Here is a 24,453-nt window from a genome sequence, read left to right on the forward strand (position 1 = left end):
CTGAGACGGTCTAAAAACAATAGCCAGTTTCTCCACTCAGTTCGGATCCTGATGTTCAAGTTGGAAGCCTCCGAAAAGCAGACTAGAAAACCTTGAGTTTTGAGGTGCGCAGGAGACAGAGACCTACCCCGGGGTCTGGGGTTGTGGGTTGGGGGTGGGGTGACTTAAGTGAGAGTTGAGAGCCCTGGAGTGAGTGGCACATTGACACTGATGATCTGCAGCTGCGTTTGACTTGGAGTCACCTGCCAATTTAGTCTCAAGGAGCAGCTGAGGATCCAGGTGTATAGAATCTACATTTCGTGCAGCTGTAATGACAGAATTGGAAACTTGAGGAGTCTTAAACATATAGTCGGTCTCCCTTTTAAAATATCTGCCAAATTCTAAAGCTGTGTATGGTGGGAGGTAGGCAGAAAATGTCTGAAAAGACAAGCCATCACTTGAGGCCAAAGTGACAGAGGCCAGTAATACCCTCAGTTGAAAGCTGTGGAGTCAGGTCTTGTGATCAAGGGCAAACCAGAAGTAGCTGAAATCTTCCCAAACCTACAACATAGCCTCTACCCCTCTCAGCTCCTTTTGAATTAATGTAACTTACCTTCTACTCTGTCTGCCCAGCAGAACAAGGAGTCAGCCTTCCCAACATCTGGAAGCTCTGTGAACCAGCATTCAGTAAAAAATTGCTAAGTGTATGAAGAGACAGGACCATTTGATCAAAAACCAAGAGAAAACACAAACAGTAGAAAGCAAACAGAGATGATCCATATATTGAAGTTAGCAGACAAAGATTTTATGACTATTATGTCTAGGAACATAGAGCAAAAGGACAAAAGAGGTAAGAAGGTGGAGAATTACTTTAGAGAATTGGGGTGTGTGTGTGTGTGCGTGTGTATGTATATGGATCAAATAAACATTGTACAACCAAAAAGAATATTTGACAATAAGAATTCAGTGATGTGTTTACAAACACATTGGACTCAGTAGATGACAATATTAATGAATTAGAAGGCAAGTTAATAGAAAATGTTCAAATTGAAGCACAGAGAGGGAAAAAAAATACTAAAACAGATAAGAGCATAAAATACATTTGGGATCTGGTTAAAAGATCTGTCCTATAAACAATTTGAATTCTAAAAGGAGAAGAGAGAATGAATTGGTCAGAAACACTATCTAAAAGGTTTTTCTCCTGAGTTTTAGAACATCAACCCATGTATTCCAGAGGCTTTGTCAGCCTGTAAGGATATGTTCAAAGAAAACCACAACCATATACAGAATGAAATGCCATCTTACATTGCTGAAGATCCCAACCTGGAAGTCTATACTCAGTGAAAACATCCTTTTAAAATTAAGATGAAATAATAGTTTTGGCAAATAGAAATTGAGAGAATTTGTCACCAGCAGACTTTCACTAAAAGAAATGCCACCAGGGAGTTCCTTAGGCAGAAGGAAAATGATCCTAGAAGAAGGCCAGAGTAGGGAGGGGGCTTACATGAGGTTGAAATGTTCTTTTGTTCTAGGATTATTAGCTACCTGAAAAATTCTTATTAGATTATAATGTCAAGAATGGATATTGTAATCTCTAAGGAACAACTGAAATAATAGTGAGGGTGTGCATATTCAGCAAGTTAAAAAGGGAACTATAGGTTAGTAAAAACATTTGGTTAAACCAGAAGAAGGAAAGGAAAATATTCACAATAAAAAGATGTTCAATAGAAAACAGTAAGATCACAGATATGAACCCAGGCATACATGTAATTAAAATAAATACAAGTGGATTAAATAATCCTAGTAGAAGTCTTAAGATTGTCAGACTTCATTAAGAAAACAACAAACATGCAAATTAAAATAGACATACCTTAATATAAGGACAAAGAAAAGTTGGAAAGAAAGAGATGGAAAAAGAAAGCTAGTGGAGTTATACTAATTTCATATACAGCTTTAAGGCAAGAAGCATTACTAGAAATAAAGAGGAACCTTTCATAATGGTTAAGGGATCAATCTATCATGAAGATGTCACAATCTTAAATCTACTATGTTCTCAATAGCATAGCTTTGAAATACATAAAGCAAACAAAGCACAAAACTCATAGGAGATAGAGACATTTCCACAATCACAGTGGGAGACTGTAAGACATCCCTCTTGAAAGCTGATCAAACAAGCAGGTAGAATTAGTAAGTATATAGAAGATCTGAACAAAGAGCTAATAAAAAACTTGTCTTAATTGTGTACCCAACTATGCAAGAAATTATTCTTTTCAACTGAACGTGGAACATTTGTCAAAATTGACTAAACGCTGGGACGTGAATGTAACCTTAACGGATTTCAAAAGTTTGAAGTTATTTAGAGAATCTTCTTTGACAATACTGGTATTCAGTTAGAAATCGAGAAAAAAGACAGCTAGAAAAGGTCCAGCTTCCTTCAAATTAAAATTTATGTTTAAATAACCATGGGTTGTAAAAGAAACTGCAATAGAAAATAGAGAATATACTAAACTGAATGGTTATGAAGATGCTACATATCAAAAGTTTCAGAATAAAAGTTTCAGCTAAAACCATGCTCAGAGGGAGCTTTATAGCTGTAAGTATATGTATTCAGAAAACAAGAATAAGACCAAAAAAATTAATGATCTGAGTTTCCATCTCCAGAAAAATAATTAAACCTAGAGAAAATAGAAGGAATGAAGTACTAAAGAGCAGAGATCAGTGGAACAGAAAATATGCAATAGAAAAATTTAATAAAGCAAAATTGAGATCTTTGAAGAGATTAATATACTTGATAAACCTTCAACAAGACTAATGAAAAATATAGGGCAAGCACAAATGACAAATATCAAGTATGAAGAAGGGGGAAACACAGATGATCCCACAGACAGTAGAAAGATAAGAGAGTATTGTTAACAATTTTACAAGTAAGTTTTAAGTGAAATGGAAAAATTCCTGGTAAAATACAAATCTGTCAAAATTAATAAATGAATTAGAAAACCTAAATAGTCAGATAGCTGTTAAAGAAATTGCATCCATTTTTATAAACCCTCATACAAAGAAAACCCTAGGCCCATGTGGCTTTACTTGTATATCGTTTAAAACACAATTCTTATACAAACTCTTAACAGAAAGTGAAACCAGAGGGAAAACTTCCAAATTCTTCTTATAAGACCAGCATAATCTTCATATTGAACCTGTTTAGGATAGTATAAGAAGGGAAAATTATAGACAAATTTTTCTTATGTACATAGATGTGAAAATCTGAAACAAAATATTAGAAGGTCAAATCCAGCAATATATAAAAAGCCCAAGGTGAAGGTTTATTCCAAATGTGTAAGAGGTGTTTGTTATTTATAAACATTCACAGGGCAGTTGATGCAATTCCTCACATTAATGAAACAATTATGAATATCTAGATGATACAGAAAATGCATTTGTTAAAAGTCAATATCCATTCATGATTAAAATTTCTTAGCAACCCAGAAGTAGAAGGGAATTCTCTTAGTCTGATAAAAAGTACTTTTTTAATCTTATTTTATAGCTATGAGTAGCTAGGAAAAGCCTGTAGCAAAAATTATATTTCCCAGTGATTTTGACAGCTTTCCCCTTGAGATCAGGAATGCAACAAGGATGTCCCTACATCAACGCAAGAGATAAAAAAATCATATGGATTAGAAAGTAAGAATAAAATTTATTATTAACATGATTTGCATATAAGGAAGATCTGATAGAATCTACAGGCAAATTATTAGAATTAAGTGGGTTTACCAGGGCACCTGGAAACAAGGTCAATGTACAATAATCAATTGTATTTTTATGTACCAGCAACAGACAAATACAAAATGAATTTAAGAAATTGGTAGTTGAAAAAGCATCAAAATGTAAAAAATGTAGGGAAAAATTGAGTGATGCATGTGTAAGAACTTTATGCAAAAAATCACAAAATATTATTCAGAATAATTAAAGAAGATCCAAACTGACCGAAGCACATACGGTGTTAATCAATAAGGCGTAGAATAGCCAAGGCAATCTTGAAGAATAAGAATAAGAATGGGGGACTTAATTATCAAATGTCAAGATGTGTTATAAAGCTGCAGTAATTACAATATTGGATTGGGGTAAAGAACAACAAATAGACCAATGAATAGAGTTCAGAAACAGACCTCCTGGTCATCTGATTCAGGACAAATGTGACATTGCAGTTCAGAGAGGAAAAGGTGGTCTTTTCAATAAATGATGCTGGAGTGGTTGGGTACCATGGAAAATAATTACCACACAAATGTCAATTCCAGATGGAATTCCAATTCTAATTGTCAAAGAAAAAGCTCTTGGGAGAAAGCAGAGGTGAGAATCTCTCATCTTGTGCAGGCAAAGGTTTCTTAAATAGAACAAGACAAAACAAAACCCCAGAAACACTAACATTTTAAAAAGGCTGATAAAATGGGACTTCATTAAAATTAAGAAAATTTATCAAAAGGTCCCAGTAAGAAAGTAAATAGACAACTCACAGATTTGAAGAAACTCATGGAAATTTATGTCAAGAAATATAAGGTACTCTTACAATAAAAAAAAAATTAGACTTCCTGATAGAAATATGGGCAAAAGTCTTGAAATGGCTCTTCATTACAGATATCCAAGTACCCAATAAAGGTATGAAAAAATATTCAATTTCTTTAGTCATTGGGACATGCAAATTAAAACCACAATGTGATCCCAGTAAAGACATCGTTCTGGCTAAAATGAAAAATACCCCAAATACCAAGTATTGGCAAGGATGTGGAGTAACTCATCTCTCATATACTACTGTTGGTAATATAAATTGGTACAACCATTAAAAATTTTTTTTTGTCATTATCTGCCTGAAATCCTCTGACCCAGCAATTCCACTCTTAGGAATATACCCAACAGAAATGTACAAAAGTTGAATTCAAGAGTGTTCATGGGAGCACTGTTTCTAATAGCCTCGCACTGTAAACTCCCTGAATGCACGTCAACCAGAGAAGGGAAAAATAATTAAATAGAATATTGTTTGGCCGTGTTCTAAAAATTTAACGGAACAATGTGTATTCATCTCACAAAGGCAGTATGACTCAAAAAAGCTAGATTCAAATGTGAGTACATATTGTATGACTCCATTTATGTAAAGTTCAAAAATAGACAAAACTAATCTATACTGTTGGACGTCAGGTCAGTGATGATCATATGGTGGTTAGTAATTGGAACAGGGCATGAGGGAGGGTTGCTGGTAACAGTTTCTTGTTCTCAGTGCTGGTTACATGGGTTCAGTTTTTGAAAATTGAGCAGAACGCTTCATTTTGTGTGCTTTTTTGCATGCATGTTATACTTCAACAGTAAGTTAAAAAAAAAGAAAAAGACAAAGCACTGTACTCGCGTTGATTGGTTTCCTGGGATTGGTATTATAGTGGGACTTTTCATAGACTCAGAGAGAGCCTTGGGGTGCTCTGAGCAGGACTTGTTTCTTTTGTCATTCAACTCTTTCCACACCCTTTGTTCGATTTCTCCTCCTAAGCCAGCTCAGCGGTCACGCTCAGATGTAGAACAGGAGGTCCTCCGTAGAGCTGCTCTTACTGAGCCCTCCCGGGAGTAAGAACTATGGTTAAGTGTTGTGCGCTTGAATGGACTTTCCTGCTGAGAAACCGCAATCAAAATGAGTTAAAAAGTGAGCTACAATGTTAATAAGGCACTGGCCAGGTAGTCAGGTCTTGAGATGCTGCTCAGTGTGATAGGAAGATTTTTTTTGTTTAATGAGTAGAAATTCAGAGAAGCTGCCTATGGAAAATAAGAACTTGATTTTGTCAGGAGAATAACAAGCTTTGAAAGAAATTCAGGGTTTTAAGAATGATATTGTCATTCAACTTAGAATCAACTACATACAACACTGCAAAAAAGAACAATGACTACATACAAGGTGTAGGTGATTTCCACATGTTTAAAGAGAAGAGAAAATTGACTCTTTTAATTCTGACATGATTACACTTTAGTTGAAAATTAAATTATGCTAATTATTGGAATAAATAGGGGTTTGGCTTTACACCCTGTAATCTTTTTGATTTCTGTCTTTCTGTCATTCTCTGCCTTCCCATGTTCAATTCCAAAGCAGATCCTGCTGGCATCGCCTACACAATATGTCCAAAATCTGACCACCACTTCCCCTGCTGCTCTTATGCTCGATCCTGGTCCAAACCACTAGCATTTCTCACCTGGGTTTTGGCCATAGCCCCCTAATTACGTCTCTGCCTTGCCCTCTCCTTGCCCAAGGCAGAGCTGATCCTTTCAAACTGAGTCATGTCATATTCCTTTTAGTTTCAAAAGGCCTCAATGGTTTTCCATTAAATTCAGTGGAAAAGTCAAATTCCTCACCAAGCTCTGCAGGGACTTGCCTGATCTCACCACATTCCACACCTGTCTGCCCACCCAACCTTCAGGAAATGCTCTTGGCTGACTCTGAACCAAGTGACGATGTTCATTCACCGCTCAGTCTCGTTCTCTCATTAAGGCCTTCCCTGACCAGCTTATTTAATATTGAATCCCAGCCCTCTTACCAAGACCCCCTTTCACCTCTTCTTTCTGTTTTTCTAGAGGGATTAAGAGGATCTAACGTATTTTGTAATTTTATTGTTTATACTGTTGATCTTTCTTCCCTATTGGAAGGTAAGCTCCGTGTGGGCAGGGATTTTGGTCTTTTGCTCACTGTTGAACCCTCAGTACCTGAAACAATGCCTGGCATAGACGTGGTGCTTAATAAATACTTACTGAAAAATTATTATGACTATCAGCAAGAGAAAGTTTGATAATATGCTATGAAAACTTAATATTGAAATGTTTTGAATTTGGTGCTTTTTCTTATTCTTGGTGCTTATACAAAAGCTTAAAAAGTAACTAGAATATTGCTCTGTGAATAAATCTACTAATTTATTCTAAGTTGAAACATTTATTTAAAAGTCTTTAAGTTTTAGTTTGCCCTTGTGTTTGTTTTACTTTTCTTAACAGTTGTCTGTTTTTCATAATGGTATATAGAAATTATTCATTTGAGCCCTTCTTAGAATAGGATCAATTTATTCTAAAAAGCAAAGTGAAATTGACTACAGTAAAACTCAGCTATCTATAATTTCTGAGAAATGAACCTGAAATTTACATAGTGTTATAAACTGATGTTACCCCAATAAAAAAATAATAAAAACATTTACATTTATTGAGGTGTAAGGCTGTTTAGTTCATTCATACATTTCTGTGCTTAAGTTTCATGGTTTTTAAGCCTTTCTAAATTTAAATTTTATTTTCTTATATTTTGCTGTCACATTATCCCCAGCTGTGCATGGGATCCAGATGACCAGACTTTATGACCGAGACGTGTACATTGGCCAGGGAAGGCCTGTAGTGTTTTCTCGAGAATCAGGAACACATGCTTAGCTCTTAAAACCTTGTGATATCAATTTGGGCTTTTCAGAACCTTTCTCCCCTCATTTCCTTGTCTGTGTTGCTGGTGGGTCATTGTCATGGAAGGTAGAGCTGGAAGAGGTCAGCCTGGGCCTGTTCCCCTTGGCCTTCTGGTGGTCCCAGGAGTGACCTGTGACTTAGACATCCATCACAGCTGTTATGCACTGCTTCTGATCAGGGTTTTTTTCTGTTCAAACACCCTGTGGTACAAGAGATTGTCTCAAAGCCGACCCTCTCTCCCCTCCTGTAATCTGCTTTTTTTTGAGGTACTTGGGAGGTAGGTTTTTCTTAGTTTTTAACAAAATTAGGAAATGATAAAAGGGTCTTCCTACCTCCTCCACTCTTCACCTCTCTCCTGCGTTCCCTCTCCTTTGTCTTAAACCTAAATTATGTAGCAGAAGATGATGACACGCCTGCAGATGGAGATGATTGCTCTTTGGCTCCATATTGAGGCAACTGTAGTCTCAGACATTTTGGGGCTAGGCTCTCATAGGAGCAGGGCCTGGCCTCAGGGATACTACTGTGTGGGACAGAAGCTGGAAGGAACAGCTGTGGCGTGAGGGAGTGACTATAGTTGGGAGCGTGGGCTCAGTGTCCCTACGTTTAACATCCTTTCCACCTGCCCTTTCATCCCAGCTGTTTCCACTCTTCTAAAGATGTCACTGGGACCCTGGATGAAAGTAAGGCAGGTTCTAAGGCTGACGGGGCAGGGTGGGGGTGGGAGGTTCTGGGAGCAGAGAGGCCCTCAGTATAAAAGGAAAGGGGCATTGTAGGGGTGGGACCGGGAATGAGTTAAACCTTGGTCATCTGGATGTGGGTAATCAGTTATATATGAAGACCCAAGATCGCTTAGTCTTTGTGCTTGCACTTGGTGTTAATTAGTGGAAGCATTTGTGAATAGTGCAAAACTTCTTTAGAATACCCATGGTACCACTGAAGATAAAAACATGGGTTATGTTTTATGACTTTAATTCTAATTTTGTAGCCTTTAAGTTTATTTGCTTTTATTTTCATAGGGTTGATTTAGACTACTATAGATTTCATATTTATTAAGATTGCTAACACTAGCAAGGTAATGTTTAGGGTCTGTTCCTTAACTCAATGGCCCTAAATTGGTTTTATGGGGAAGCTGGAGAATTTGCCTTCAGAGAATCCATAATGGTTTAGTACTGCCAGTTACATACTTTTTTTAGTTGATTTCTTGGACTTAATTGAATAATTCATTGATTGAAAACTAGCTATTTTGATGAGGCTTTTAATTTGTGAAGGAGAAAGGAGAGAATATGAGAATGAATGAGAATAAGAACATTACCAGAGGATGGGGGTTGGGAGTGGGAAAGGAGCTAGTAGCTGCTGATGACCACTAGAGGCCTCTCTTAAGCCAAGTTTCATGGTTAGTATTACCAGATTTCCATAGTGGGGCCTGGCTCTGTCATTGTACATTAAGCATATTTTGTGTTATAGTTCTGAATAAATAGTATGACAGCACTTTTATTCTAGAGTATATATTATAATATAACCCAAATGTTTTCTTTAGTGTATGTATATATCAGAACAACTGATGATCATTTAGACTGAAAACAAAGTAGGAATCTCTTCTCTCTGCTCTTTTTTCACTCTCTAACTAAGCTTTTGGTGAAAACATGTAATCAAAGAATATGGCCAGATGAAAATTATATGTCTCTCTGACGGTGCAAGGATATTTGGGTTTAAAATTATTACTGATTTAACATGTTGTGTTTGATCGTTGAGAGTATTTTATATTTTTCTGATGGTAGACTGTAAGTAAAGTTATTTAAAATTGTGTGTTAAAAATTATGTGTATTTCTTTCATGATTATAATCAGCTTCTAATATCAAAAAGCTATTTAAAAATGACTCAGAAATCTTCTTCGACTTAATATTATCTGGGGTAAAATTAAATGCTTTCCGTCCGGAGGAATGAAAGTCGGTCTTGTTTTTAGTTTGGAATCATTTCGGCTGTGGGTTGACCTTGCCTTGAAGGCCAGCAGGCGGGGCAAGGTCGTCCCGGCTGATCAGAACAGTTCCATATAGGGAGGCTGACAGTGGGGCTTGGTTCCACCTTTGCCAAGTCCTTGTTCTTATAGGATTTTCTTTGCGGTGACCACGACTGGTTGGTTGTCCGAACTGGAACAAGTTCTGGGTTCTTGGATGCCACATTTGGGTTGTGACTAATCTATTTATTGCCCTGCTTGGTGGCCTTTGGCCAATTTCTCTTGGTTCCATGAGGGCAGGGAGTTGTGTGTATTTAGTTTATTGTTGTATCTGTAGGAGTCTTGGAGAGTGTCTACTATATAGAAGATCCTCAGTAAATGATCTTGTTGAATTTCAAAATTAACATGTAGTATGTAATAATAATTTGGTTTTTCAGTGAAAGAAATTAAAGGAGAAACCAGTAATTCCTGTAGGAGAAAATATACTGAGAATCTCTCTCCTGCCACCTGGTCTATTTTTGGTATGACTTCAGTTTTAGATATGTTTTGAAGAAGATTAAAATAATACCTGGATTCTGATCTAACTTTGTGTAATACATATTTTATATAACAAGGTGTAACATAGTGCCTGGTGAATGGTAAATAAAAAAGTTAAAACATGTTTTACAGCATCACTTTTAGTATTCACCACGCTTCTTCTAATCAGCCGTCAATGTCATTATTTTATAGGTGAGAAAATCGATGTTTAGAGAAGGCAGAGTATTTTGCTCCAGGCCACACAGCTGATGGGGGCAGAGCTGGGCTCCACCCAGGTCGCTGGACTCAGAGCCTTTGCTTTTTTATTACAGCATGCAGCTTCTCATGCAGAGTTAGAGCAGAACTTGCAAATATTTTTCAGCTGTGCTGAAATAACTCATTTGTGATGTGATTTGAATGTAACTTGAAAGTATAAAAGATATTGTCAATAGAAATGTGTTTACAGGGAGGGGGTAGTACCTTTTATTTAGTGTTTATTTCGTGCCAGACTTTCTGTCAGAACTACATACGTTCTGATTTAATCCTTTCTGTTCTCCTAGGAATTATTATTCCCATTTTAGAGATGAGGAAACTGAGTCTCAGAAAGATTAGAAACTTCCCTAAGAAGTGGCAGAGCTGCTGTTCAATCTCAGGTCTTAAATTCCCGAAGCTGTATTTTTCCATCGTACAACAGTGCCTCATGTTACAATAGTTATTTTACAATTAACTGATTTTATGCTTTCAGAATTATCTTTTGAGTTTTGCTGATGAGTTTTTCTAAATTTGAGCTGCAGCATACCTTATAACATTTCAGGAATTTTCTTTCACAGTTACCCACCTGTATAACACTTTCTAAAAAATAGAACATTCCTAAATACTGTATACACCTTGTAAATCACGCTATCGTATTTTATTTCATTTGGCATTGTTTTTTTCCCTTTGCATGGAACTGGAAAGAAGCAAGATTAAATTATATAACTGTATTTTTCTATTTCAAATCCTTTTTTGATGTGTCCTCTTCTACACTTAAATTATTTGAGTTTCACTCAAGATTTTCATTTTGTTTAAACTCTTTGCTTTTGCTATTAGGAACAGCAGTGAAAAGAAAGGAATCCATTACCTCATTTCATAGTGAAAAAAGGTCGTAGGTACTTTGTGTTCTTTAACATTTTAGGTGTAATGTAAGAAATCTGCGTTTGTTGACTTTCTGTTCTCTTCGACGGCCATTTGACTTACTTTCCCATTAAACTGGTACTTACACTTAGAAAATTGTAGCACTTACGCTATAATTGGTAAGATTTTCTTGCCTTTTCTGTTACAACACTCTGGTTTTACAGTGTCTGTTATAATTTAACTTAAAAATTTATTGAAACTGGTCTACAAAGGTTTTAAAAAAATGAAATTACGAAGTATACTATTTACCTAATTTATTTACTCCCAAATCGAGGCCACCCTTATCAGCCACGGATAGTCAACCCTTCCAAAACACGTCCACTCCCTGTCACACACTTCTGTTGCTTTTTCTTCCAGTAACTTAGTTTTCTCACTATTTGCTTGTATTTTCTTTTATATCTTGAATTAAGTTATAGAGTTTCTTACATAGATATTCTACATCTTAAGTTTATTTTTAAATATTTCACGTATATATTGTGAATGGTATCATTGTTACTACAGTTTGTTCTTTGTCTTTTCTCCCTTTTCTTTTCTGTGTGTAGCAGAAGAGATTTTAAAAATAAAGTGATACATTGAGACGTCAACAACACATGTAGTACGGCAGAGCTTCCACTGCCAAGCAGTGTTTCCTGTCCCTGAGCCCAGGCCCACTCCTTAAACACAGCCACTTTTAACCACTTCTCTTGTTTTGTTCTTCTGATGGCTATTTCCATATCTCTAAGTAATACATCATACAAGTGTTTTGGTTATAATACAATTTATTCACTTCTTCAAAGTCCTGGATTCTAAATCACAAGTACTCAACTAAAAATAACAGGGTTTATAGAAAAAGGAGGTTGGGCAGACCACTTAAAACCTATACATCTGTGTAACTAGAGCAGGGAAGGGTTTGTAACTAGAGTCAGAAGGGACTGAACTTGCTAAGTTGTGGAGTTAAGGGCAGTATGCGTAAAAGTTGGGAGAAGCAGGTAATAAACACTTGTAAAGCAGGGCACGTGGGCCAGCCTGAGCCAAGAGGCATAGTGGATGGCACTGTGTTTCTCTGGGCTCTCAGCTCTGTGATATGCTTTGCCTTTTACTGTGTTTCTTGGTGGCATAAAGCATTAATGTGCCGGGGCAGATTGCATATACACCAACATGACTAGGTCACTTGCTGCCGCCTCTGACTTAAAAACACATTTGACACCTTGTGCCAGAAAAATGGACTCCCCTTGCCCAGTCTGTTCTGTCATGTGGCTTGCTGCTGCATTAGGGTTGATTGACAGAGCCTAGGTCACATCTTTATCTTAGCTATTATGGAGACTGGAAAACAGATTTTTACATTCTACCTTGAGAAAGTGGGATTAATTATTAGGGGAACTATCAAAATGTGGAGAATATGTTTAGAAGTTTTGGGTATTCAGGAGAGGTCCAGCACACACACATGCACATATGTGTATACACATATGTGTGGTCTATCAATGGACATATATCTTCATTCATCAATTTTAAATATTATTTCTTCCCCACTATGACACATGAAGATTCAGCGTGCTTGCATCACCTATTAGCTTCGCCTCATCATTTCCCTAATTTTGAGTTATTTTATTTCTTCTACTGATTGCCTTTTGATTTTCAATTATTTATTTAAATCTCTATTATCTTGTTCTATTAACTTTTCTCAGTATCTCTCAACCTTCCCCTTTGTAAGAAGGTGACATTAATGCCCTCTACTCCTTTTCTCCATCTCTTTCTTCCTGTCCAATTCCCATGTTCTATTGGCTACTTATTTTTACATTGCCAAGACTGATAACATTAAATTCTGTACTATAACCGTAGTTAAATCTTCCAAACTTTTATCTATAGGTTGATTCTGAAAGTTAAAAATCAGTAAAACTCTTGACATTATTATGATTGCTTAAATATGTTTCACCACTGAGCTGACCAGGGAGTAAGAGTTTATTTATTTTTTTACTCAGGTCAGATGTCTCTGCCCCTGGGCCCCTAAAAGGAGATGTCCTTGGCATCTAGAGCAAACGGTTTACCTTTTCTTATAGTGCATTAATTCCGCAAAATCTTGCTACATTTTAGATGCTTCATATTTGGGTCATGGCATTCTTTTAGATCATTTTGGAGTTTTTAGAGTTTCTAATTACCTTTCCTTTTCTCCTTGAAAAAGGATAACCAGCCTTTAACATATCTTGAGGATCAGTACTCTGGCTTGGAATCCTCTTTTCTTTCTGTGCCTCCGGGAGCCCTCTGACATTCTGGTCCAGCCTTGACTGCCGTTCTCTAAATCTGCACAGTTGTCTCCAGGGAGGTTTCTCCATTTCACTGTTAAATACATCGTTTTCTGGGCCTTATGACTTCCTCTTTCATGGTTTCTCCCTCGTTTTTCTGAGGGACGCACATAATTAACGTCTTCATGCAAAAAGGGCATGAGCAAGGGAGACTTTGGACACTTGCATTTGGAAAAAATGTATTTATTTTGCACTCACGTTTGATTGATAGATAACCAGATATAGAATCCTGCATTCATAGTAACATACACTGAGCACTTTGAAGATAACGCTTCAGTATATACTTGTGTCACGTTGGGGTAAAAACGTTTGCTAGCCAGATTCTCCTCCTTTTGCAAGTGATCTGTGTGTTTATTTTTCTGGAAACTTTTATGACTTTTTTTGTTCTTTTATACTGAAATACTGCAGGTTTGGGTCTAAATGTGAGTCTGTTTCACTCATTTTGCCTCTATGACTTTCCTCTGCGAACTTATTACTTATTTAAAAATATTATATCTTTTCTCTTTTGTATATTTTCTTTTCACAAAACTCTTGCCAGTTGGATAATAGACCTTTTGGGTTGATTCTCTGTGTCTCTCTTCTTTTCTGTCTTAGTTTTTGTCTTATTGTGTTCTTGCCATGTTTAGGACATTTCTTCTATTTTATCTTTTAAGTCTTATTTTGAATATTTTAATTTCAACAATCACCATTTTTTTTCTTGTGCTCAGTTCTTTTTGTGACATGCCATTGGTTTTGTTTTATGCCATGTGTCTTCTTCAGTTGTTCTGGGTATACTAATGTAATGTAAATTATATTTGTCTATATTATAAAATAACAGTAGTTTTTTTAAGTTCTGTTTTATAAGTTATCTTTGTTTCTTCAGTAGTATCTTTTTTGTTTTTGTTGGTTATTTGGGAGAGCTGACTGGTGCAGTTTTCCTGTAGGTCTCTTTCCTCGGTTAGCATCTCCTCTCTGAGGACAGTTGAGTAGATCTGTGCACATGGATGAAACTTTACTTTAGGGGGAGTGAGTGGGAAGACTGTCCTCAGGAAGGGGCGGGTGCCTCTTGATGTGCAAATGAGTGAGGCTCAACTCTTTGACATCAGCCCTCACAGTGTAGGCCTGTCGTGGTAGGCAGTTGGAGTGATTTTATCAGAGCCTAGCTTCTTTGCTGGTCTCTGGGGTCAGGGTTGGAAAGATGTGTTTTATTTGGGGGAAGTGGGACAGTTGGTACAGCTGCGTTATTTAATCCCCCTGTTTCATTCCCAGTTCTTACCCCCGCCTTCCACACCTGCTGATGAGCCCATCTGTGGTCTCTGGGGAGATTTGCTTCTCTTCCCCTGTACGCCGCCTGCCCCTCTCACCATGTGTCTGAGCTGTAGCTTCTTCTGTGCTTGGCCTACATTTTCATCACACAGCCACAAGAGACTTGTTTCAGTCATTTTCGTCTAATAATCACCACTCCTCCCTGACTTTGTTGTTTGGGCTGTTATACGCCCTTTCGTATTCGTTTCCTATCTTGGGAGAGAAGGGAGAGAAAAGCATATATTCAGTCCATCATCTTGAATTGGAAAGCTTCTCTATTACATTTTTTCATTTTTTGACAGGGAGCTGATGATTTATGTATCTTAGTCTATATATTGTCATTTCACCAAAATCTCACTCATTTCAGTAGTTTCTTAGTTGATTTTCTGGGTTGGTAATCTTATTCTGCTAGTAAGAGCAATTTTGTCTCTTCTTTTCTAATCAATATGCTTTTTTCTCATTTGGCTAGAACCGCTGAACAATGTTGAATGATGGTGATGATAGCAGACATTGAACGTGATATTTCCAAAGCCCAGTCTTGAACTTAATTGAATTGTTAAGGAGAAAATGGAAAGTGTCAACTTTATTGTATAGATTTCTGGCTTATTGAGAAAGGTATCAGAAATTTCCTGCGTAGGTAGTGTTTTTGAGTGAACTGATTTGGCACTTATAGCCTGAGTATCTCTTATATATTATTTTTTACCAATAACCACAATTCAGAATTAGGGGTGGGTAAGAAGGGAAAATTAACTTTCTAAAGTAATAAATCCTTTCAATAGAGTTTACCAAATTTTAGATGACAAAGGTGGTAAATCATAATTGGGTAGCGAAATTAATATTATCCTCAACAGGAAATCAAGGAAAACAAGTCACTTAACTGGCAGCTATTATTGATCTTCTACCATAAAGCCAATAAAGACCTAGTGGACCAACCATAACTGAAGAGATGCCCACGTGTGATCACGTGACTGACCTGATTGACAGCTGAACCACGAGTCGTTGCAAGGACAAAAAGATCTGGTTATTGCTTATCGTGTAGAAGAAATCAACCACTTGTTTTATTTTTGTTTTTTTAAAGTGGTTTAAGAATTCCCCGGTAGATATTAAGACAGATTCAGGATGTGAAACTACAGGGTAGAGAATTTGGAAATGCTTGGTGGATGTTGCAGGGAAGCGATTTCATCTCAAAGTAAAAATACTTTATGTCAATTTTATCCATAAACGGACTTTAACTCCGTTGAAATTATTGAAAAGTGAAATGAGCTGCTGCTTGTGGTCATGAGACCCCCATTAATGGGAGAGATTTGATGATCCTCTGGCGGAGAATGTTAAGAGGAGGGCTGGGGAGGATGGCCTACACAGTCTCTTCTACATCTGAGACCACGTGGAGTAAAGGGAAACTATCCTTTAGCGCTTCAGAATTAATAAGTATTATATCTCAATATTAAATACTGTAATTAAACAATACAGTACTGGAAGAAGCTGTCCATTTACCTTTTATGCTTTACACAGGATTTCTTTCATATTTCTAGTAAAATGCCTTGTGTCCTTAGACTGTTATTTTGCCAGCTTTAGCTTCTTTTTACCGTAATCAAATATATTATTTCTCCCGTTTTGTAAGTAGACCACTCGCACAATTTTATAGTGACTTTTTCATAACATCTCTGCCATCTGCCTTTTTTTTTTTTAAAGATTGGCACCTGAGCTAACAACTGTCGCCACTCTTCTTTTTTTTTTTCTGCTTCGTCTCCCCAAATCTCCCCAGCACACAGTTGCATATTCTAGTTGTGGGTCCCTCTAGTTGCCATCTGCTTTTCTAATTTCCCACGGCTGCTCCTGTCTCTTCTCCCTCCTCCCTGTTGGTTTAAGCCCACTTTGACTGAGATGGGACCACCTGCAGTGCCCCTTGAATCATTTGTTCCTTTCCGTTCTCATTGCCCTATTCAAGCCATATGATTTCTCTCTAGGACACAGTGTCCTCTTGCTCCTTTGAAGCCCTTCCTTCTCGCCAAGGTAATTTTTTTCACCGAAGAACTGCTTGTATTACTGCTTCTGTAGTTCAGTTCTGTCAGTGGTTTCGAGTTGCTCTCAAAACAAAATGTAAAACTTTGTGATGACATAGTTGGTCCTCCATTACCTGTCCCTGTGTGCTGTCTCATATCATTTTCTCCACACATGTCTGGTAGTCCAGCAATATTCAATTGTTTGTAGTTCCCTGAAAACATCCTCTTCTTTGTTTCTGCAGTGCCCTGCCACATGCTGTTCCTCTGCTCTTCTTCCGCTGGATGGATCTGATTAGTTTTTCAACACTTCGTTTACAACTTTTCTCCTCCGGGAACCTGTTTTCCCGTTGTCTTTTAAGTGTGCAGCAGATTCGTCTTTGTGATATTCTCAGGGCACTTTATGTCCAACTCTCTCAGGGCACGTTTCCCTTCTGTGCTGTGTTTGTAATGTCGTCCTCTGGTTCTCTCGCTAGACTGCCCTTTATCTCTGTATCTCACAACTACTAGTGTGTGTAGCAGCGTATAGTAGATGTGAAATAAAAATTCATTTCTTGCCTTGTAGTCAGAGATTAGGTTTCTTAGAATCTGTTTTCCAAGATGTGGCTAAGAATCTTGAAGTAGGTAGAAAAAGACTTCTGAGTAGCTTGAGGTGATTGCCATAAAAACCCATGCATAAAAGCACACACACACTAATTCTATAGAAGGGGCTACGAGGCCCTTAAGCATATCCTGTTCAACTTTGACTTTACATAAATTCTAACTTGTTTACTTAGTGTCGTTAGCTCACATTAGGTTAGAAGCAATGCATCAGAAGATGGGGAAAACTTATGTTGACAAAGGTAAGGATGTTTTCAAGACTAAAGCTGATATATTGATAGCCTGAAAACAAAGCACTCTGTGGGAAAATATAAAGCAATAAAAAATAAGCAAGAATATTTTTTAAAAATCACAGCAGTTTGTAGGCTTTTAATGTAGAAACAAGTGACAACATGGATGGACCTTGAGGGCATTCTGCTGAGTGAAATAAGTCGGAGGGAGAAAGTCAAATACCATATGATCTCACTCATAAGTAGAAGATAAAAACAACAACAGCAAAAAAACAAACACATAGCATTGGAGATTGGACTGGTGGTTACCATTGGGGAAGGGGAGAGTGGGGAGGGCAAAAGGGGTGATTAGGGTCACATGTGAGGGGATGCACTGTAATTAGTGTTCGGGTGGTGAACATGATGTAATGTACACAGAATTCGAAATATGATGTACATCCGAAAAAAATAAAAATTAAAAATAAAAAAATTAAAAAATTAAAAAAAAATCACAGCAGTTTGTAGGCTTTTAATATAGAAACAAGGAAAACACTTGCCTTGATCACATGGTGTTATAATTGATGTTCCAAATGCTGTCTGTCATCATGAAGAGGTTAATTTCTGTTCTGTGTTTGAAATGCAGTATTATTGCTTAAAGGTATGAATGGGGTGAACTCTCAAATATGTTGAATAACTCAGCCCCCTACTGTGCTAGATAAATGAGTTCTTGCTGAGTTTCTTTCTAAAAGCTGCCGGGTACTGGTACTTTGCTTCTAATCATTAATTTCCTTTTGGTTATATTCCCATTACTAATAATATTATGTAGTGATCTTCTGTTAGGGCGTTTTTCTATTAATTTCTGATTTCTCCTGTCGCATTTGGAAAATAATAAAATGACCCTTTTCTCTTGGCCCTTATTGTTTTTTCCTTAGTTCTTTTAATCATGGAACTGCTTATGAATTTTCAGTGGTGGAAACCTCAGTGTGTCATTAATTCTCATATTATTTTGTATTAACCTCCTTCTGACATTTTCCAAACTTTGCTTTAACTGGATTGGTGGGGAGGAAAAGAGGGGGGAGATTAATCCTCCATTTTCGTAGGTCGAGATATTGAGGTGTGACAGATACCATATGTAGTAACAGTACTACAAGTCCCTGTGCTGTGGTTTGGGACTATTAATCTTGGTGTGAATCACTCGAGACCTGTTTGTTATGCCTTTCAGCGTGGTTAATCTCCTCCAGGGGAGGTTGGGCTAGTGGTGCCAAGGGGTGGAGGTGGGGTTGACTAATCTGCTAAGTAGCCTTTTATCTGAGAGTCTAGTTTCTCATTAGTATTTCTGACCAAAAGGGTAGATGATTGGAAGTACAGATTTTTGTTTTTAATTAGTCTCTCTAGAGATGAGAGGCTTATTTTTGAAGAATGGAATTTTAAGGAAGCCTGACAACCTCAGTTTTCATGTGACTGAAAAATTTTGGCGGCTGGAAAAGCTTTCACAACTAGGAGTCGGAGCCAGACTTCCCAGTGACTCGGCTGCTCTTTGGGAGTTAGACTCATGGGTAACCTGTCCCTCTGCTCTGAGGTCACAGTGGTTCCCTTTAGGGTGCTGCTCATGGGACTTTTATGCTTCTTCCCTAACGATTCCAAAGGCTAGCATGGGGTTTATCCTTCCATCGTGTGCATTATAAAGATCTTCATTACTCCATCCCGTATTTACGCATTTTAATCAGGTCAGTTGATATCCACCACAGGCATAGGGCTACATAATGCTTCATTATCTCTACACGAAAGATATTTTCCTCCTCTCTCATACCACGATAAAATTATAATGCTACTGTATTACCAGTTTTACAGGTTGAGAAGCAGAGAGTTTGGTAGTTTTGCCCAAGATCCTGTAGGATAATAGAGAAGTAGCCAAAAGTGAAGAGACTTTGGAAGCCACCAGTTCATTTCCCTGTGCACTGCATGGTAACATCCTGACAGACAGTCATCAAGCTCCTCCTAGCCTCTTCCCATAAAATGAGGCAACCAGTTCTCTCGTTGTGTAGTTCTGGTGGTTATAGAAAGTTTTCAGCTGAAATTTACTTTTCTCCAACTTCCACCTGTTGATTCTGATTCTTCTCTCTTGTAAGACCATGTTTGTACCTGCTTCTACAGGGCTTGTCTTGAAATATCTGGATAGCTTCCCAGCCTCCTCATAGTCTTCTCCTCTCTAGGCTAAATATTGTATCCATCCCTTTCAACTGTTACTTAAATCTTCTGGTCTCCAGATTCCTCACCATACTGGCTGCTCCTCTCTGGACATGCTCTCCATGTATAGTGACCCTTTTTGCTTCAAATGGCTTAAAAATGTTACTTGAGATATTGTCTAGCCCAATGCCTAGTTGAACTTGTTTTCTCCTGAGGCTTGACTTGTATCATGATCTAGAAGGATACCTATGTTTTTTATGCTTCTTTTCTGGAATATCTGAAAAGGTAGTGAGTTCTGGGTCATTGGATATGTTAAGCCGATGTGCATAATGTCAGAGGTGTTATAGATAAAAACAAGTAGAAAGCGTGTTGGGAGTGTGGTGTCCTTACAAAAATCCATTAAAATGGCTATTTAAAAGAACACCTTTATGGAATACCAACTATAAAAATAGGGCCTGTTCGATTGCATAAATTGAGAATAATACTTGAGTGACTATTCTTCTCTTTGAAGGGCACCTAGGTGATTTTGTTCTTTAACCAATGACTGACTGACCTTGTAAGGATATTTTGCATCTGTGAAAGACTGCATCTTTTGTCAAAAACATTAAGTTCACAAAAATTACATCAACATTTTCCCTTTATGTCAACATATAGCACTTTCATTTTCTCCACATTTGCCCACCTTGTTTACTTATTCTTTATGGAGTCAATATATGGGGCAATACAACTAGGTTGCTATAGACTTTTAGAAAACACTTAATCAGTATTATTATTAGTATTGTTTTGTCCATTACCAACTACTCACCCATTTTCTCTACTAGGATAATGTTAACTGTGCTGTGTTAAATGATCTCAGCCATTTATCAGTGACGATTTTGTAAATGGAATGTTGTTCACTTTTAATCCTAAAATCAAGTTGTTGAAATAGATATTGACCTTACTATAAATTCGAGGCCGCACAGCTGATAGATTTTGCCAAATTATGGCAATGGGAGTTTTTTGTGGTGACTGTTTTAGGACAAGTAATGTTTTAGTGACTATGTTAATATTCTACTGTAGTGTATAGAGTCTTATGTTTTTCCATGAGGTAATTTTTAAAATGTGTGGCTGTTGTGTCCAATAATTTGTTGCGTATAAGGACATTCAATGAGAGGGTTCTTGTGTTACAAGGAAAGGATGTTAAAAAACCAAAATCTCTCAAGTAAATTGTGGTCTGTAACAGTTCCACCCTCGGGGAAGGGAGGCTCGTTGAAACTTCCATGACTATTAATCTTGAGAAAGAGCATGCATGTCTTGTTGGACTGAAGCCTCTAGCCATCTTATCAAGCCAGTGCGACAAAAGTAGGATCAGTTTGCATCCCTTTTTGGCCCATTAATGAAAATGAAAGTGGTAGGAATACATGGATGGTATGTTGGCTCCCTTGACAAGTAAGTGTAGGGTGTGAGTCATGAATATTCCCATTTCTTGATTTTAGCAATTGTCTCCCCGAAGTCACTCACCAGAAATATACAGTAAGAAGTTGAATTTTCTTGGATCACTTGACTTCTTTTGGAGAATGGGTAAAAAAGGCTTCCAGCTGGAGCTGTCAGTTTTTTTGTGCAACAGGCGCCTACCCTTCGCCTTTTGTGAAGATAACTTGATACACTCCTTCCTTCTTTTGCTAACATGAAACGTACTGTCCTGGCTTTTGCAGACCCCCAGGCTGTAAGGCCGACTGTGCGGTCTGGTTAGTACGCAGAGCTTTGTGGGGTGGAGAGGGATCTCAGCCTTGGTTTTCCACTGGTTGCTGGGTGACCCTGGGCAAGTGAGTCAACCTCTTGTCTATTTTCTTTCCTACTTTATAAAATTGAGACTTTCTTTTCCTCCTCAGTTTTTAAAAAAAGTTTAAGACAATTAAAGAAAGATAGATAAGAGATTCTCGAATGAGCTAACACCTATCTGGATACTTTAGTTAATACAGATAGTTAATATAGATATATAATACAGACTTTTCAGACTACTAGAATAAATTGAAATGCCCCAGATGGGTTCAATATGTATTTCAGATTGTCTATGTTAAATAAAAAATGTAAGTCTGGTCTAATTTATATAAATCATTGCAATCTCTTTTGGGGAAAAGCAATGTAGTTATTTATGTTGTCCGTGTAAAGTACATTATAGCATTAAAGAACTTTGTGGACACTCAAGGATTGTTTAGTCATAGAAACCCTTAAAATTCCTCCTCGGAGTCTAGTTGACTCATATGGACCCTCCAAAATCATCTAGTTAACCAAATTTTTAAGTTGTATCAAAATTATTTCATATCTTTAGGGCTTTCACGTTTTAATTTAATTTTGCTCTGTTTTAAAAAAACAGTGGATGAATTATGCTCATGCTAGAAAAGTATTTGGGTTCCAGTTTACATAAATTTAATTACAGTTTTTGTATCCCAGAGGTCTAGTTCTGTTGTGCCTTTAAAATCCTATTAGCTCATGCACACTCCGTGTCTCATATTTGGGTGCCCTATAAACCTATAGACTTCAGTAACCTGAGCTGCAGTCTGCAGTTTCTAATATAGTCTGCTCTTAGGTGTATGACCATAAAACTCCTTAAAGGGAATCTTCTGTTTGTGGACCTAAAAGTGCTGTACTTGAGGTGACAGTGAGGCCAGATTCTGATGTGAGAAGGTTTGGGAAAGTATAAAACACTCTACTGATGGTAGAACTGTTGTCTAATAGGGTAAGCCTGTGACTCATTGTAGTTTCCTTGCTTTTTATTCCCGTGAGCCATAGAAAGAACCCACTGTAGGGGGTTGGAAATATTCTTTCCTATGATTGTGGGATGACAGAGTGGTTGCTTTTTCCAACCACCATATGTGGTGATTAGGCTCTTTCGGAATGACATTGGGGTACTCTCTGAACAAACAGCAGCAGCCTTCCAAATAACTTATAATAAATAAAGTATGTAAGACGTTTTCCCCAACCAGATGTAATGTTCAATAGGAGTGGAATAAATTTAAAATAACCTCCCACAGGAAGATTTAGGAAATGCCTAGATGGACTACGAAAGCAGTCATGCTGTTAGAAATGAGCCAACGCCTTTCCCATTTTCGGGTGAGAATATATGATTTAACTATACCTTTAAATTTCATTTTCTTAATTTCTGGGATTACTTAGAAAATGCATTGATTGATAAAATCTAAAAATGTCAGTGAACTAATAGTGTGTTTGAGCTATTACAGAGTCTTTGTTTCCAATATTCAAAAATGTTTGAGCAGATAGTGCCTGTGGGTGTTGGTTCGTTTTCCTGAATGTTTAGAAATGGATAGAATTTTGTAAATGAAGTTGTATTTTACGTAGAGTGAAATCCAATTCCTGGGGGAGTTCTAGAAAGCTGGCATCTACACCTGTGCCTCTGAGCTCCCTCTCAACCACCTAAAACAACAGCTTCAGAATTTCTAGGAGAAGCAAGGTGGAGGTCGGAGTAGGGGACAGCGAGAGGACTGGTCCTGACGCAGTGTTTTCTTTGCAGACATGGTTCTTTTACCTGGGTTTTGTGTTCGTTTAGATAAGTTTGGGGGAAAGGCTTTATATCTGTCCTAGCCAGCCTTTGGTGCCTCCACTACTCTTCCAGTCAGACGCAAGCCAGAACAGACGTGTGCAGACCTTCGAGATGTACTTTGACTCAGATTATGACCAGCTGGGGCTCTCACAAGGCTTCAGAACTTTGTTTTCCTCTCTGCAGGATGGGAGGGGAAGACACTAGCAGTGGAGAGAGTTAGTGTGAGGACCTGGACCTCAAAGCTGCCTGGGAGCCTGAGGATGCCTCAGGGAGGCCTGGCAGCTTGCCCACTGGTCTTATGGCAAGGACTCTTCAGTACGACACTGTAGAAGACATCCTGCCAAACTAGGCTATGCTAAAGGCATTCTTATTAAAATTATGTATTCAATCAGTTCATTCATTGGACCATTATTCATTGAGCACTTTCTAGCACTTTCTAGATGTTCTCGAAGTAGAAGACATAGAAGACAGAACAGACAATATTTGCCCCCTCAGAGCTTAGATTCTATTGGGGGGACAACAAACATATATGTATTTAGGTCAGGTCACGATAAGTTTTATGAAGAACAATGAAGTTTAAAAGGATAGCGAAGTAAAAGGAGATTCTATGTTACACGACTGGTCAGGGATGACCATGCTCAGGTGGGGCCTTTTGAACAGATACTTAAGTCAAGAAGGAAGCTATGTAAATATCTGGGGAGGAATAGTAGGGAGCATTAATAGCACATGCAAAAGTTTGGGCAGGAATGCGGCTGGCCTGTTGGACTAACAGCAACAGGGCTGGTATGGTTGTAGGAAATGGGGTTGTACAAGTAATCAGCAACCAGATCAGGAGCAAAATAAGGATGCCTGCTCTCCCGTTATTAATCAACACTATTCTGGTGGATCTAAATTATAAGGCTAGAAAATTTAAAAAATTGTTATAGGAAAGAAAAAAATGAAGTTATTTGTATTTTAGAGGACATGTCTGTATACTTGTGAAAACCCAGGAGACTTTAGCTAAACCATTGAGAATTTAAAAAATTGAGAAAGGAAGCTTAATATACAATGAATATTTTTAATCAATAGTTTTTCCCTAAACTAGTGATAAATAGCCAGAAATGGAAAATGACCAAAAGATCCTATTCATAATCAAAACAAATAACCTATAAAATGTTTAAGAATACATTTTACAAGAAAGATAGTGAATGTATGCTGAAAATAATAAGATCTTACAGACGGCCTTAAAACAAGACTTGAACATACTGTGTTCTTGGATGGCAAAGCACTGTCA

At 37.5% G+C, this 24,453-nt stretch overlaps 1 protein-coding gene across 8 annotated transcripts in view; it reads left to right on the top strand.

Annotated features, from left to right (window-relative positions):
* Nucleotides 1-24,453, top strand: part of BCKDHB (branched chain keto acid dehydrogenase E1 subunit beta) — a 229,634-nt gene that overhangs the window by 88,187 nt on the left and 116,994 nt on the right. Inside the window, exon 10 of one of the 8 annotated variants that reach the window (XR_011422062.1) lies at nucleotides 616-829. The exons of 6 other annotated variants lie outside the window; for them this stretch is intronic. The gene's annotated coding sequence lies outside the window, so the exon portion shown is untranslated. Of the gene's footprint in view, nucleotides 1-612; nucleotides 830-24,453 lie in introns of those variants that run through there. One more of the 8 variants, XM_023650702.2, reaches the window with a different exon arrangement.

This window comes from Equus caballus, chromosome 10 (assembly GCF_041296265.1).
Source record: "Equus caballus isolate H_3958 breed thoroughbred chromosome 10, TB-T2T, whole genome shotgun sequence".
Taxonomy (NCBI): Eukaryota; Metazoa; Chordata; class Mammalia; order Perissodactyla; family Equidae; genus Equus; species Equus caballus.